Source organism: Pezoporus flaviventris, unplaced genomic scaffold (assembly GCF_033815535.1).
Source record: "Pezoporus flaviventris isolate CSIRO_AGI_PZ_B2104156 unplaced genomic scaffold, CSIRO_AGI_Pfla_v1 ptg000006l, whole genome shotgun sequence".
NCBI lineage: Eukaryota > Metazoa > Chordata > Aves > Psittaciformes > Psittacidae > Pezoporus > Pezoporus flaviventris.
The window spans coordinates 2,857,012-2,871,991 of NW_026892554.1; the positions used below are offsets into that span (position 1 = coordinate 2,857,012).

At 47.9% G+C, this 14,980-nt stretch overlaps 1 long non-coding RNA gene across 3 annotated transcripts; it reads left to right on the plus strand.

The window, feature by feature from the left end:
• Positions 1–9,987: 9,987 nt before the first annotated feature.
• LOC133265792 (uncharacterized) lies at positions 9,988–14,226 on the plus strand. 3 transcript variants are annotated; one of them, XR_009742113.1, is made up of 4 exons: positions 9,988–11,569; positions 12,506–12,643; positions 12,912–13,022; positions 13,467–14,226. It is a non-coding gene; the product is annotated as an uncharacterized LOC133265792 (long non-coding RNA). The 3 variants fall into 3 exon arrangements; XR_009742114.1 differs by having other exon boundaries at positions 9,988–10,437; positions 11,492–11,569; positions 12,912–14,226; XR_009742112.1 differs by having other exon boundaries at positions 12,912–14,226.
• Positions 14,227–14,980: the final 754 nt, after the last annotated feature.

Here is a 14,980-nt window from a genome sequence, read left to right on the forward strand (position 1 = left end):
TAAATACGTGTTGGGTGTTCAGCAAAAGCATCTGTGATTTTTCCAGTCCCTTGTGGTTAGGTAGATGGGTACAAAGGAGGATGAGGCATTTGCTTGGCAGAACTACATTCCCCCTCCTGAATGTTTCCATGTGGATGCTGTTAGCAGCCCCTGGCAGCCAGCAGCCGGAGCTGTCGCACTGGGTTCGGCACATCCACAGCTTTGATGGCCAAGATGGACCAAGCACCATGAGGAAGAGGTGACCCTGGACCAAAGCAGGAGGCCAGAGGGACCTGTGTGTAGCAAAACAGGCTACAAGAAGAACCATCTCTTCATGCAGTAACCAAGGTGCCAAGATACATCTCTTCATACAGTCTTCCAAGAGAAGAGCTGTCTCTTTGGTCAGTCATACTTGGCCTCATGTATATCTTTGTATGGGCTCTGCAGGCCTCCCTATTCTGCTTAGTGCTGCCCCAAAAGGGCTGCTGTGGGGGCTCAGGGCAGTCACAATTCATGTTTTAACTCATTCGTTCCTGATTTTTAACCCACAGGGAAGCACTCCCTGGTTTGGTGGCTGTTGGAAATAAGCCGGTAACTAGCAGTGGTTGATAAGTTGCATTGTCACTCCCTCCGGGGTTTGTGTGGGCCCTGCCATAACGTGGCAAAGCTTCCGCAGGAGCCTCTGTGTGCAATGCAGGTGGGGACACGAGTGTCACACCAGGAACTGGCTGTGTGCTCTTGGGTTGTGGCTGGTAGTGGGACCTGCTCATGCCTTTGAGCTAGATGTGTAGCTGTGTCTTCATCACCAGAAAGCAGGAAGGGAGGTTTCTCCACATGCTGCTGTCCCTGGAGGATTTTTATCCTGGCAAAGCATTTCTGTCCTCTTCCAGGTGCTCTAAGGCCTCACAGTGTCCTGCAGTTTGAGGTGGGATGAGCAGAGAGAACTACAACTGCAACCCCTTCCATGGACATTGGAGACTGGAGGAATCGAGGTGTGCTTTCAGATGTAATTATTTAATATAAACTCTGACAGTTCTTTGTGCTAGTTAGACACATCAATGGGTCTTACTCCTGGAAATGTTAATATTGTAAACTCATTTTCCAGCTGTGCTGTCCTGCTGGTTTATAACGTGTTGCCGCTCTGCAAGAGTGGAGAGCCTGGCTTGCACTGGCACAGTTTTAAGTCAAATTCCAGGCTTTTCTGGCTGCAAGCTTTGCTTGTCCTGTCTTTGTCATCCTATATACAGACATGAATAACATCAGTGCAGTGGTGCTTTGTTGCAGGACTTAGCACAGGCCTGGTGCAGGGCAGGGGGATCCAGTTGGACATGTTGGGTGCTCATACCCACTTCAAGTGCCTGCAGCTCTCATGTGCTGGCATTAGATGGGAGGTGTCCCCATGCTCCAGGTAAAAAGACCCATCCTAGTTTTCATGGGCATCATTTTCAGGGCACTTTGCTCACCCACAGCTCCCAAATGCTCCAAAGTGCCGGGAAGGTTTCTCCTCATCCCTGGGGCGATGTCACCCATTGGCACCTCACGAGGCCACTTGCTCGCCTGTCAGCGATGAACAAGCACAGGGTTCCCATGGAGAGTCGTCCCTCCTGTCACATCCCACAGCCAGAGCCCCTCACAGCCTTTTCAGGCTGCAACAAAACATGTTTTCCACCACGATTTAAAGCAGGTTTTATTTGAGTTCAGCGAGCTGGCGGCTCTGTGCTATCTGTGGCTCACTGCTGGAGGGAGCTAGGAAATACCCCGGGTGTGGGCCTAAGGCACAGTGGGGCTTTCCCCACACTGCTCTTGAGCTTCACATGGCCATGGCACAGCAGTGACCCTGAAATCCTGTACCAGCAGCTGTCAGTGCACTGCTGTCATGGCTGGTCTATGGAGCAATGCTCAGACTTGGTCCTTAGTGCAAGAGGATTCACTCTTACACCAGTTTAGTCTACACAGAGCTGGTGCAAGTTGAATCCTCCTGCGTGAGAGCAGAGTCCTGGTTTGTGGTTTGTGATGAGGATGGAGTGATGGTGAGGGGTTGGGGCTGCATCCCACTTTGTGCCTCAGATCTTTGCACTGGAAAAAAGCCCTTTTGCTTTCCTAACAAGGATGATTTCGATTATTTGCTATTCCTTTTCTATCTTACTTTAAATTTTGTTATCAATAGAGGAGTAAACACTGTGTACGCTGTGTGGGAGCAGCAGCGGCTTGTGGTTTTATGATTCCCCCCCAGCTGTGATTTATTGCTTTTTACATGTTTTAATCTATTCCCCCACACCCCCTCCTGCTTCTCCCTTTCTGCTGTGCAGCTCAGCAGCTGTCGGTATCACTGAAATGACTTGATGTTATTTTGCTCTACTTTGTTTCTGCTCATAGATTTGTTGAATGAAAACTGTTTATCTGGGACTGACGTGGGAGATTGGAGCCTTTCAAGAGGAGGCAACTCCCTGGTATAATTTTGCTCCAAAACGAGTGGAGCAAGAGCTCAGTGTTAAAACAGCCCAACCGAAGTCCCTGAGCCTGAGATTGTGCAGAAGCAGCAGCTCTAAGACCTACAGAGGTGTTTCATAGAAAAGCGTCTTTCCTTTCTCCAGTGCCCCCTGGGCAGCCCTGCTGGGCTCTTGCCAGAGGCGAATTTGGGGTTTCTTTAGGATGCTGGGAGGCTTTGTTGGAATAGCGGGTGGTGGGTAGCAGGTATCTGGGTGCAGATGAGTTGTTGCCCTCTCCATGGTGAACGCAGAGGTGCTGGAGCAGCATCTGAGTGTGCCTCTTTACCTCCCGTCTTCTTCATCCCCACTTCAATACCAGGCATCCAGCAAAGATTACTCTCTGGGACTTAATAAACCTGGAGAGAGGGTTACACATCCCCAAAATAGGTGCCTGCCTCTTGTCCCATGAGAAGTGATGGGCATCTGCAGGGTGCACATTCCTGCCAGCCTGGGTGCTGGGGTTTGTGTGTTAACATTGAGGATAAAGTTGGATGTTGAGGTTGTGATGTCTGTGGTTGGGGCTGCAGCAGGTCTCAGGGTGTGGATGGTTATCCCTAGGGGCACCAGTGGGACGTGAGGGATGAGAGGAGCTTTGCACTGCTGCACAGACAGGGGTGAGGCTGGGAGGGACATCTGTGTTTTACATTGCTCACACTTGGCCCTCCAGGTTCAGAGGCCAGTGGCCAGCAGCCAGGCGGCTGCTGTGATTTGAAGTTAAAGAAACCCCAAACCTGGTCACTGCCACCTAAAATGACAGAAGCTGGTTTGCTGCCAGCGCTGCTCAGAGAAATCCCACATCTTTTGCTCCCTCAATACCATCCACACAGCTTGTGGGACAGCTTTTGCCTGGGGAATACGCTCTTGTTTGAGGGATTCAGGATCCCTTTTTCCCACAGAGCCCCGGCTCCTTTCTTCCCAGCACAATCAGCCCTCTTGCTGCTTTTCTTGCCTTTTCTTCCAGGGCTTTCCCACATTCTGTTCACACCTTCATGAATATTCAGAGTCCATTGGCCATATGAAGCTATTGAGAGCTCTTGTTAACACTCCTCCTAATGACATGCACCTTCAATAGAAAACAAAAACACAGATAAGAGCTTGTTAGCGGAGACCCTTGTTCACCACCTAACAAGGTTTCCATTGACTCGGACACTTGTGGTGACACATTGCTTGCTCTCACTGTTGCCTCTTTTGATTTGTGACTGGCTTTTAGGAAGGGTTTTCCCTTTATTTTTTATTCCTCTTTTCTTACTTTTTTGTAATTTTATTGTGCAGTTTTAAGCTAATTAAGACCAAGGTCAGGCCTGCCTGCACAATGAGTTATGGGGCTACAATGAGCACAGGGAGCAGCGTGCTGCAGCCCCGAAGCAGTGGGCGATGGGCTCTCCTGCTGTGCCTGGGAAAGTTGTGCCACCAGTGGCATCGCTGTGCCCGTGCCTGGCAGAAGGAGCCACAGTTGGGTCAAGAGGTGGTTAAAAACCCCAAGAAAGGCTCAGGAAAGGGGCTGGGACCACCCGCTGCGCTTCCCAAGAGCTCCCTGGGTCCCAGCACATCATCGGTGGCCAAAGCGCTATTCACAAGGCTGTGCTGTGGGGTGACTCCTCCCAAACATGACCAGGCTTCTGTGCCAGCACTGCCATGCTCCCGTGATGCTCCCAGTGGTGTTGCTCCTGGTTTATAGACTCATAGAATCAGGTAGGTTGGAAAAGACCTTGAAGACCATTTAAGTCCAACCATTAACCCAGCACTGCCACATTCATCACTAAATCATGTCCCTAAGGGCCTTATCTACATGCTTCTTGGACACTTCTAGGGATGGTGACTCCACCACTGCCTGTTCCAATGCCTGACCACCCTTTCAGGGAAGAAATTTTTCCTAATATCCAGTCTGAACTTCCCCTCGTGCAGCTTGAGGCCATTACCTCTTATCCTATCACTTGTTACTTGGGATAGGTGGCTCTATACAGAGCAATACCCTGTAGCCACTTCCCCAATGGCACTGTTTGCTTTTCCCTGGCACAGAAATCCCATCTGGCTTTGGCAATTCTTGGTTTTCCATCCTCCGGTTGTGCTCCGCCTCCCTCCAGTGGTCTGGTTTCCATCAGGCAGAGCCCACCCATTGCACACCACAAAATGCCTCACTTGGTAGTGGGTATTTTTGGCCACAGCTTCTTATTTCTGCTATTATGAGGCTCTTGCAGTGTTGTTTGTCATCTTGTCAAGGCCCCTGAGTTTCTATGGATACTGCTCTGCGAACTGGGGACAGTTGATGCTATCAGTTAAGACAGAATCGTGTCTGAACTCTTCCAGAGGACTTTATGAAGCTCCAGAGATAATTTCCCTGCAATGATCTGCTCTTGTGGAGCTGCCTTTTCAGTAACAACTGCTCGGTTGATGCTCCATGTATTTGTGTTTTCTAAGCTTTGCCAGGCTCAAAGGAAAGATCACCTGCTTGGCAAATAAGATTAGATAGAGGGTGATAGGGGTTAATAACAAACCACCAGATAATTTGTGTATATATATATTTATATATGGATGGATTTAAACTGAAAGAGGGTAGATTTAGAGTAAGTACAAGGCAGAAGCTCTTCCCTGTGAGGGTGCTGAGGTGCTGGCACAGGGTGCCCAGAGAAGCTGTGGCTGCCCCATCCCTGGCAGTGTTCAAGGCCAGGTTGGACACAGGGGCCTGGAGCAAGCTGCTCCAGTGGAAGGTGTCCCTGCCATGGCAGAGGGTTGGAACTGGATGAGCTTTAAGGTCCCTTCCAACCCAAACCAGTCTGGGATTCTCTGATAACCATCACAGTAATGGAAGCAAAAGGCACCAGCAAAGAAACTGTCATGGAATAAAAGGACATTTGCTTTACTGTGCTCTTTTGGGACTCTCTGGGAGGGGGGAAGGCCTCTTTCTTCCCTTCTTAATGCCCATCTTGAGGACAGACACACGTGCAAAGGCAAGAGGATGTGGAGTATTTCTTCTGAAAATGATACTGCCTGAAAGTTTCCAGATAGATCAGCTGTCCTTAGGGACAGCAGCATAAGCAAGCAAAATGAAAGGCATATGATTTTCAGAGGGAAAAGCAGGCAGAGGAATCATAGAATGATAGAGGAAGATTGCGCTGGGTTTATTGGGGCTTTACTGAGAAGAGGTTGAGCTGGAGTGGGTTCACCCATCAGCCAGCAGTTTCTCCCTCTCCTCTTGCCTTTTCTTACAGGTCCAATATGTTTCCACAGACAAATTTGCTTCTCCCACTGAACTTCTTCTGCAGCTGCTTTGGTATCTCCAATCCTGCAGGAGCCAGCATTGCCTCCATGCCTGTCCCAGCTCAGTTCTATCCTCCCTGCATGGGGGAGCAGGATGGGGACACGTTCCTGGCGGGATGTAAGCTGCTGCCCAGAGAGCCTCATGTCCTGCTCCCCAGCTCTCAGACACGGCTTCATTTTCCTGTGCCTTTCTGCAGCCATAAAATGTAGACATTTAATGATTTCTCAGAACTATCAGGAGCTTTGCTGCCTTTCAGCCAGACCGAGAGCCTCAGCGCTGCTTGCATTTACTCTCTGGTGTGAATTAGTATCTGGGGGTAAGAGGCAGCAGGGAAAAAAGCTTTGATTTGGATTTGAGTTTTAGCTGGTGATTACAATTCTTTATATGCTCTAAACAAGTTTATCTATCCCTAGGTGGATGTGTGCTGCCAGCAGTGCTATAATATCCACTGAGGGCTGCCCAGAGGTACAGGAATAAACTCATACATTATTAGCTAATACAGGGAAGTGATTCGATATGGGTCTCAGAAGCTGGAGTAGATAAATAGGATGATAAATGTTGGCATTAGCAGACGTGACTGACTCCTCTGTCTCTGTGATTTGGTAGTGCCCAGTAATTAAATAGTTGGAGCCTAATGTATTTTAAACTAGAGCTGCAGCCTGTAAATCACGGAGATTATGCTCTTCCCTGCTGTGCGCGCTCGGGGTCGGGAGGAATTTCCACTCCTGCGCCGCAGCTGTCCGCAGGCTCCGGATGGGAATTGCATCAGTCAGGGCTGGGAAAGACAGCCCCGGCCCTGCTGCTGGTCCTGGGATACAAACCCATTCTCAGAGCCTTCCTGGCCCAGCAGGGCATTTTCTCCAGCCCCGTGTCCTTTCCATCGTAGGTTGTCTCATCTGTTCTGGCTGGAGCAGCTTCATGCCCACACGCAGTGCAAGCACACCTGAGATCACTGCAGACCCTAAAAACCAGGATGCAAAACATCTGGGGGGAGGGGGGTTGCTCCTGAACCCCGTGCTGTGCCACTGTGAGCATCAGCCCCTTGGGCTGGTTTTGCTTTCAGACATGATTTTCATGATGATTCTTTTCAATGATCCCAATTCCATCATTTGATTTCCACCGAGGTTTCATTTTCTTTGCAGCCAGGTTATGACCTGGCACTGAATTAAAATGTTTTGTCTTTTGTGTTATATAGGTTGGCCAAGAAGGAACCCCAGCTCTCGGCTTGAGGCTGCTCTCAAGTACGAGTTACTTTTTATCTTTATAAAAGCCTTGTTTTCATTTCTCAACCTGTCAGTGGCCAGACCTGATTCTTCTGCAGGAACTTGGTCCCATTACACAGCATTTCTCCATTAACATTTAGCAAAGGACAGGTTGAAACATTTCCGTGCCGTTCACCCATTTTACACCTTTTAATACAATTCCTGGATTAGCTCAGGCTTTCATTGGAAAATTTCTCTGGCCACACGTTCAGCAGACACCATTTTACAGGAGACCTGCTCTAATGACCCTGCCCACATGCAGAACCGCTGCCTGGAACCACAGCTGTGATAAAACCATCCCCGCTCTTCCTGGATATAATTATTTTTAATACAGTCTATTTTATGCCTCAAATTCTCTCCTCTCCCAGCTGAAGCATTTTAAATCAAACAAGTAATTCTGTGGTATTACCACAAATTACGGTCACTGAGGGCTGCTGCTGTTCTGCTCACAGCAGCCACAAGAAACTTTCCTCCAACAGGAAGGGTACAGATGAGTTCTGCTGTTTTACTTACAAGAAATGTTTCTCCTCCTCTTCCTATTAGTAGAAGCTGGTGCTCTTCAACCCACGCCCGAAGCAACAGCTAATGCTGCTTGCAGCAAAGTTAGCAGCAGGTTAGTGACTGGGGAGCAGGAATTACTGGACAGGAGTTTGTGTTTAGGTGTAATCCTCCCCGCCAGGCTTCGCAGGGAGTTTGCTCCTCTGTAAATCATCCCGTGGCTTGGTTTTTCCATGCACTGTTGCTGTTTTGCCTTCCAGCTTATTTTTAGCCTGCCTGTTCCAGGTACTGCTGTGATACATAACCCACAACAAACAGAGGGGCTGCACCCTGTGAATTGGCTGCCCTTGGCTAGCGGGAAGTTGAAGATCACGGGGACCTTCAGACTCATTCAGCTCCATAGAGTTAAGGATCAACCCTCTTTTCAGAGTCCCATGGGAAGTCCCTCCTTTCCACACTGTCATATCTCTCTGTGCCCCATCCTTTGAACAGAGGCTCCTCTTTATGCTTCACTTGTGAGTGGGATGCACTGCAGGTTGCCCATGGACCAAAGGGATAAAGTTTTACGAGCTGTTGCTGATGGTTTGAATGACGGAAGATGTGAACTCTTCCTCTGGAGAGACACTGTTGGACCAGAGAGGCTGTTCTGGTATGAACAGGGAGCCCCTAAACAAAGATGTTGGTAAGTGCTGGTATGGAGCTGGCAGAGCTGTTGAGCTGTAGTTGTACAGAGAAACTGTGAGGAAGTTTTCCTGTGATGGTAAGAACCTTTGGAATGATCCAGCTAACACTGGATGGAATGGAATAAAGTACCCTGAGACCCTGATGTGCATCAGCAAAAGTGGTGGTGGGGTTTGCAGAGCCTTTCTGTGTAGGCAGCGATAGTAAATGTGGCCGTGTCTGCTAAGCTCCTTTGTTCTGGCACCTCTTAAAGTAGCAAAGATGGGTCATTTCTCCAAGCATGTTACAAACGTTGAGTTAATTCATTGGCTTGTGTGTGTGGAGTGGCAGGCAGGAAAGCAAAGGGGTTCAGGTTTGCCTCCAGCCATCTTTTATGGTCCAATCAGCCAATTTTCTGTGTAACTGTAATAAATCACGGCGACAGACACACAGGATGGCATTGTCTTTATGTAATTATACCATAAATGGCCCCATTTTCTCTCCCAGAAAAGCCTTCCCAGTTCCTTCCCTTTGCTGGAGAAGGCTGTTATCCTGAACACAATGAGACAAATGCATTTGAAGAACATATTTTGTAAGCAAAAGCTGAAGAGATGGAGCCTGCTCCTTTTTCCATCGCGCGTCTCTCACGTGGCTCTTTGCTCCAAGGGGGGATTTGCAAACCAAAGGGAAACAATCTTAGAGCTCAGGAAATCGAGCGTGAACTCCGGCACTGAAGCAGAAGCCTCTCGTTTTCCCTTCCCATCCCATGGCTCACCACTGTTGCAGCCTGCTTAACAGTGAGCACACAGACCAGGGCAGGTTCTGCCTGCGAGAAGCCAGATAAACTGTTCTCTTGTGGGCACCTGCAGTTATAAAACCCACACAATTTGTGTACAGCAAGGCTTTGGGGACCTCTTGCCTTGGTTGCTGTTTTGATAACTGAGCTTGTGTCGTTTCTCCCTCCCCCTGCCCTGTAGATGATATTTTTCCTTCCCGCTGGTGTTACAAAAGAAGACCTTTTCCCAACAAGGATGTAAAACTCCCATCAAATTCCCCATGTCACTGGAGACCCGAAGCTAATAAGTCGATCTTATGTCTGTATAATAAACTAATTTATTAGGTTTTTATTTTAAGAGTTGGTGGTATTAATTAGGTTGATACAGCCCATAAATCACTTGATTTGGCTGAGCCTTCAGATACTTGTAATTTAAATTAATAGAAGTGCAGCTTAATTAATCTGATTAAATCCTGGGATAAGCAATGTGCTGTTTGCAGCATCCACCAGCATGCTGGATAGAAAAGGAGTGTTTTAAGGTAACACAGCTTCTTCACTGGAGGGTCAGATTGGCTTAGCTGGTGAATCGAGGTGCAAGAGTGGAGCTGCAGAAGATGCAACCCAGAAACCGGAGCAAGGTTTGAAGCTAGACCTGTGAAGTCAGGCATCTCCTGAGACCTTGGCAAAGCTCATCACAGCTTCAGGGCCAGGCAAGGAACTGAACTTCCCAGACTCACAGCAACCGCTCTGGTTTTGGGGCATCCTGACCTTCTTTCATCCTTTGGCACCAATAAATGGACTCCAGAAGGTGAGTTTAAGCCATTAGTGAGCACAAGCCACAGCTTGATCTCCTTTGTGGTCACTCTCTTGATTCTTCTCTCCCTTCAATGCTGTTGAGAGCAGATACCATTTCTTTCCAGGTGTGAATAATCAGTTAATCAGTTCTTCTTTGCCCAGGGTCCCTGTCAGACAACCACGAGCAGATCAGGGTAAGTGAACAGAGTGGGCTGATGCGGAGGTAAGTTGATGTGCCTCATCCAAGATATACCTGCTCTACAATTCCCATCAAGAGTATTTCTTCTCTGGTGAAGTTTCTGGATACTGGATGGTGGTAGTGGGGACTTTATTGTGGCTTGCCTGTACGTAGGACTGACTACACCCTCCCGCGGGATACACACTGCAGTGTGTTCTCACAGGGATGTACCCATCTGCTTCCCAGCGTTGGGAGTTACTAAACCTTTGCCGTACAGACACCACCAGATACTCAACTGGTGTTTCCATTTAGCTTTTCCAGAATGCTGTGGGATGACGGCTCTCAAGATTTATGTTCCCTGTCTGTACAGCCCAGGCAGCTGCCCTGCAGCCTTCTCCCTGCTCTCCTGCTAATTTGCCTTAATCCCGAGTTTAAGTGAGCTTCCCTATGGATAAGAGTGGAATTCAGACCCTCTGGTCCTCCCTAGCCTTGGTTTCTCTGTTGCCCACAAGGGGTCCGTGTGGGATGGTGGCACAAGTCAGGTATTTACACCAGTTCCCCAGCAGCTGGATGAAAACCCCTTCCAAGGAGATCAGAGCAGGTTTAGCAGCAAAGCACCAGCCCAGGGCATGTGCAGCCACAGGTTGTTTCCGTTAGAGTACAGATGCCATAAAATATGTTTTCTTTAAAAGCAGGAGCTAATGTGATTATAGCAGTTGGATTAATCTAATATTCTCCTTCATCTTCAAAAGAGAATTGCCTAAATAGCCAGAGACACATTTTATGAGCCCTTCTTAAGGGCTATCAATCAAACTTCCCAAGAAAGGCACTGATGCCCCTTTTTGCTCACAAGAGGGAAATCAGATTCCCCACGGCTTCGCTCTCAGCCTGCTGCAGCCTTGCAGTGTAATAGCTGCATTGTGAATGGTCTGGACATCATTTTCTTCCACTGGTCCAGAGAAAAAACCCACATGGAGGCAACCTGTAAGAAGAAAGGGAAAGCAGCCCAATTAGAGGCAGTGATCGCTCTGCTCTCTGCCCTCTCTCCCCCTGGATGAAGCAGATGTAAAACAATAGCTTTATTGGTGAAAATTTTAATTGAGGAGTTCAAAGGAAGCGGCGGAGGCTCTTTTGATCCCTCGCTGCGTTTGAATGCCCCGGTGCAGCGGTGCCTGCTGACCTCCAGTGTTAATTAGTGTTTATCTGAAATCGAATTAGCTCACGACCGGCAGAAAGCAGAGTGAAAATCGGCTGTAATCATAGATCTGGGTGATTCTCAATGCGAGGTAAAAGCAGGGCTTTGCCTGCTGGAGCCGACGTGAAACTCACTCTGAGAACTTCACAGTTTTTGCTTTGTTTTTCTAATACTCTTCAGTCAGATGGTGCTATTTCTCTTACTAATACCCCGGGCTGCCTTCATCTTTGCTGAGTCTGCTGGTCCACGTTGCTCACTGGAACTTAAACCATAAACCAACACTGAACAATGATGCATTATTTATAGGAGACCGAATGCTGGGAGGTTGACAATAGTGCAAAGCTGCTCTTTCTTGTGCTCTGTAATCCGTAAATAAATACATCATCTATTTCAGTTTGCAGAACTCTCTGATGGATGGGAATAGCCTGTGTTATCCGAAGGCGCCGAGGTTGCTGTGAAAGCCAGCACCTGCTTTTGGGGTAAACTGGCCATTTCTGAGAATTAGAACTCTTTATGTAGATGGGATTGAGAGAGAGTTGCCAAACCACCTTGTGGTGCTCATCCTTGGGGCTCTCTGGAAGGTGATGGGGCTCTCAGTGCTTGAATAGAAATGTGTAAAAGCATGAAGTCCTCTTTATGAAAGGACAGAATAGCCAAAACTATCTCAAGGAGCAGGTATGTGGTCATGGTTTCTGAGCAGAGAATAGCCAGAGATGTGGAAGTCTGACATCTGTCTGCCATGAACATCTGCAGGCCTTCACGCTGCACTGGAATGAAATCCCATCCTCAGATCAGATCCAGATCCCAAAGTTTCCAAAGTGCAGAGATGGTTTTATTCCAACCTTGCTTTTAACTCCTAAGCCAGCTGAAAGGTGGCCCCTGCTGCTTGCCCACGCAGGGTGCTCATTGGCGTGGAGCAAGGCAATCTGAAAATAACCCGGTGGCATTTATGCGGTGTCCTTGGGCATCCACTGCTCTATTTCCTGGGCTTAGCCACAAGAGGGTGGCATGATGATGTGCACCAGCAGCCTCCCGCTTCGGCTGCTTCCCTTCTCGCATGGCATTTTATAGCCAGCTCTGTGGATCTAATAAAACTTGGGAACAGATCCTCATTTTTGGCACATGAACACATTTCCCACTACAAAGGAGCCTGATGGGTGTTTCTGAAGGCAGCCCCGACTGTGCAGGATTCCTTGATGTTATGTGTGTTCTTTATGCCCAAAAGTAGCAGCCTTAGCTAGTAGGCACCATAGCAGAGAATAAAATTTAGACTGAGCTTTTACTTGGTAACTGCTGTAGGGAGAAGTCCACAGATGTTGTTTATGAGCAAATATTATTTTTGATAGCCATGCGTGTTTACAAGACAGTGATGTTCTATGTGACTCCTCTATAACACATCGGGATGTTTCTCGTAGGTCTTGATTTGATTATAGCTGATGGTGAACAAGCTGGTTAACAAATAGACACACACAAGACTCACATGATGGCGAGGGAGACTAACTGAAATGAAACAGATCCATTTCACCTAAAATCTACCCAGCATGTGTTTGTAAGTCAGGCCATCACTAACCCAATGCGAGTGACTCGTCCTGAATAATGAATCAGTTGATGTGACTCTGCATAAGGCAGATTAGCATTTGATTTTGTAAAGCTTCACTTAGGTGGCAAATCCCAGTAAGAGCAAGGAACAGGGCACTGGGGATATCCAGGTAGCAGTAGAAATCAAAGAAAAAACCAAAACACTCCAAGTTTTATGTACAAAGCTTTATAAATGGTAGGATTATTTTACCCTACTTTAACATGGCATTTTTCTCCGTGCAGGCACATGATGCTGATATTCAGAACACACCTGAGCCTCACTGCTGTTTCCCAGCCTGGCACTCATCTCAATCAAAACTCCCATCCTGAATCCAAGCAGGGTGCAACCTCAGGGTGAGTCTCTGCTCATTGCTGGCTCTAGGGCCCTTCTATGCAGAAATCCCTTTTGCCATGAACACATTTCAAACACAAGCTTCTGAATCTCATTACTTGCTGTCTTTTCCTCTTCCATTTGTTTTTCTTCTAACAATGCACCTGCCAATATCTGCCCCTGAGCTCCGTTTTAAGTGGTGTTTTCCATAGTTAATGTCCCACTCTTGCTCCCTATCCATCTTTGGCAACTGCTGACTGCCTGCAGCAGGACCAGAGGAAGAGGGAAAGACCTCCCTGGGTATAACAATAACACAACACCCATTCCTGGAAGAATGATGAGATGGGCTGTGTCATAAATATTTATAAGAGCAAGCGTAATGAAATGAATGGCTAGTATACTGAGGCTCCCTTAGGCTTTGGTCATCACATGTTTTTTAGCTCTTTTCTTTCTTCTCTGTGATACAGAATTGTCCTGGTGTCCCTGGGTTGTCGAGCAAATTGCTTATTGTGTTGCTCACTTACACAATGCATGTTATTATGTGCAACCAGCTGCTCCTGTTTGGCATTGCTCACACATACAGAACAGGAGGCCACAGGCACTCTTCTCGCCTGGAAGTCAACGTTCCTTCTAGTGCCGAAGTTGCTGCCAGACCAGAAGAAGCCTGGCAGCAAAGCGAGTCCTGGTGGAAAAGGTCCCTCAGAGACTTCTTTCCTGGGAAGACCAAGGCTGCAGTTCTGCAGGGTTTGAGCCCACGCAGGTTTGTGCTGCCGTTGAAAGCTTCCTCGTGCCTCTGTCTGCATGTTCCCATTGCTCTCCTTGTGCTGGCACTAACTCTAGGGTGAGTGCACGGAGTGCTGGAGCTGATTTTCTTATTGTTGTTGCCTGTTAAGTTTTCAGCACCATCCTTCCCTCTGTCCAGCTCCAGGCTCATTCAAGCAGTAATGCCAACACAAAGGAAAGAGCAGCCAACTCTTCTGGTTATTAGAGCAGCTTAAATGCATTCTAAAATGTCAAACTCAGTGTAGCAGACCTGTCTGGAGTCAGAGATGCTCAGAAACTGGAGCAAGGCTGTATTTGAGACTGGGAAGTTTAATCCTGCTTGGGAGAGAAAGAACCAAAGCGTGGTCCCAAGCACGTTTCAGGCACTGACCCCCTGCGAGATGGGGGCTGAGTAGCTGCAGGCAGCACTTCTTACCTGCTGAACTGGAGGGCATTAACAAGTGCACCCACGAAAGCTTCCACTGCTGTTAACTTCAGAGCTGCAGGGTTTGGCACTGTGGGGATTTGTGATCCGGGGGGGGGCACACTCAGTCTGCAGAGAAAGTGCCTATTCCAAATCAAAACTGTTCTCTTCAGCATGAAGTGGATTAAGCTAAGAGAACATAAAGCAACCCTCACCTGGAATAAGAACAGCCTCATCATAATTTTTAAAATAGCTATTCTGCTTTAAATTGCTGTGTCCCATAACTTTGAATTCACTTCCGTTTCTCTCATTTGCTTTAACTGCTCTGACCCTGGACTACAGCTTCTCGATGCTCTGAACCCCAGTCCACGGGAGGCAGCCAGACACCATTGTCAGTGATAGGATTCAGCCTGGAACTGGGACAATACTGCACTGCCTGTTTAATAAAAACACACAATGGGCTGTGAATCTTCTTGTTCCTCACTGCTTTCTCTCTGAAATGACTTTTCCCTGTTCTTTGGGTTTCTTTTATTTCAGGGAGTCTTTTTTGGGAGCAATCATTGTTCTTCACCTGCACTTGTTTAGTGCTTTGCACAACTGGATCCAGGTAGTTGGAATTCTACAGCTGGATGTGGACATAGGCTGCTCAGCATGGCTTTGGGTTCAGAGCACGGACAAATTCTGCTTCAGATAGCTCTGTAACATATGCTGCTGTGCTTCAAGGCCTCTTGCATCTGCCCCAGCCTTCCAAAAGCATGGATCTCCCCTCGGCTGCATGGGAAAAGCTCCTGCTGA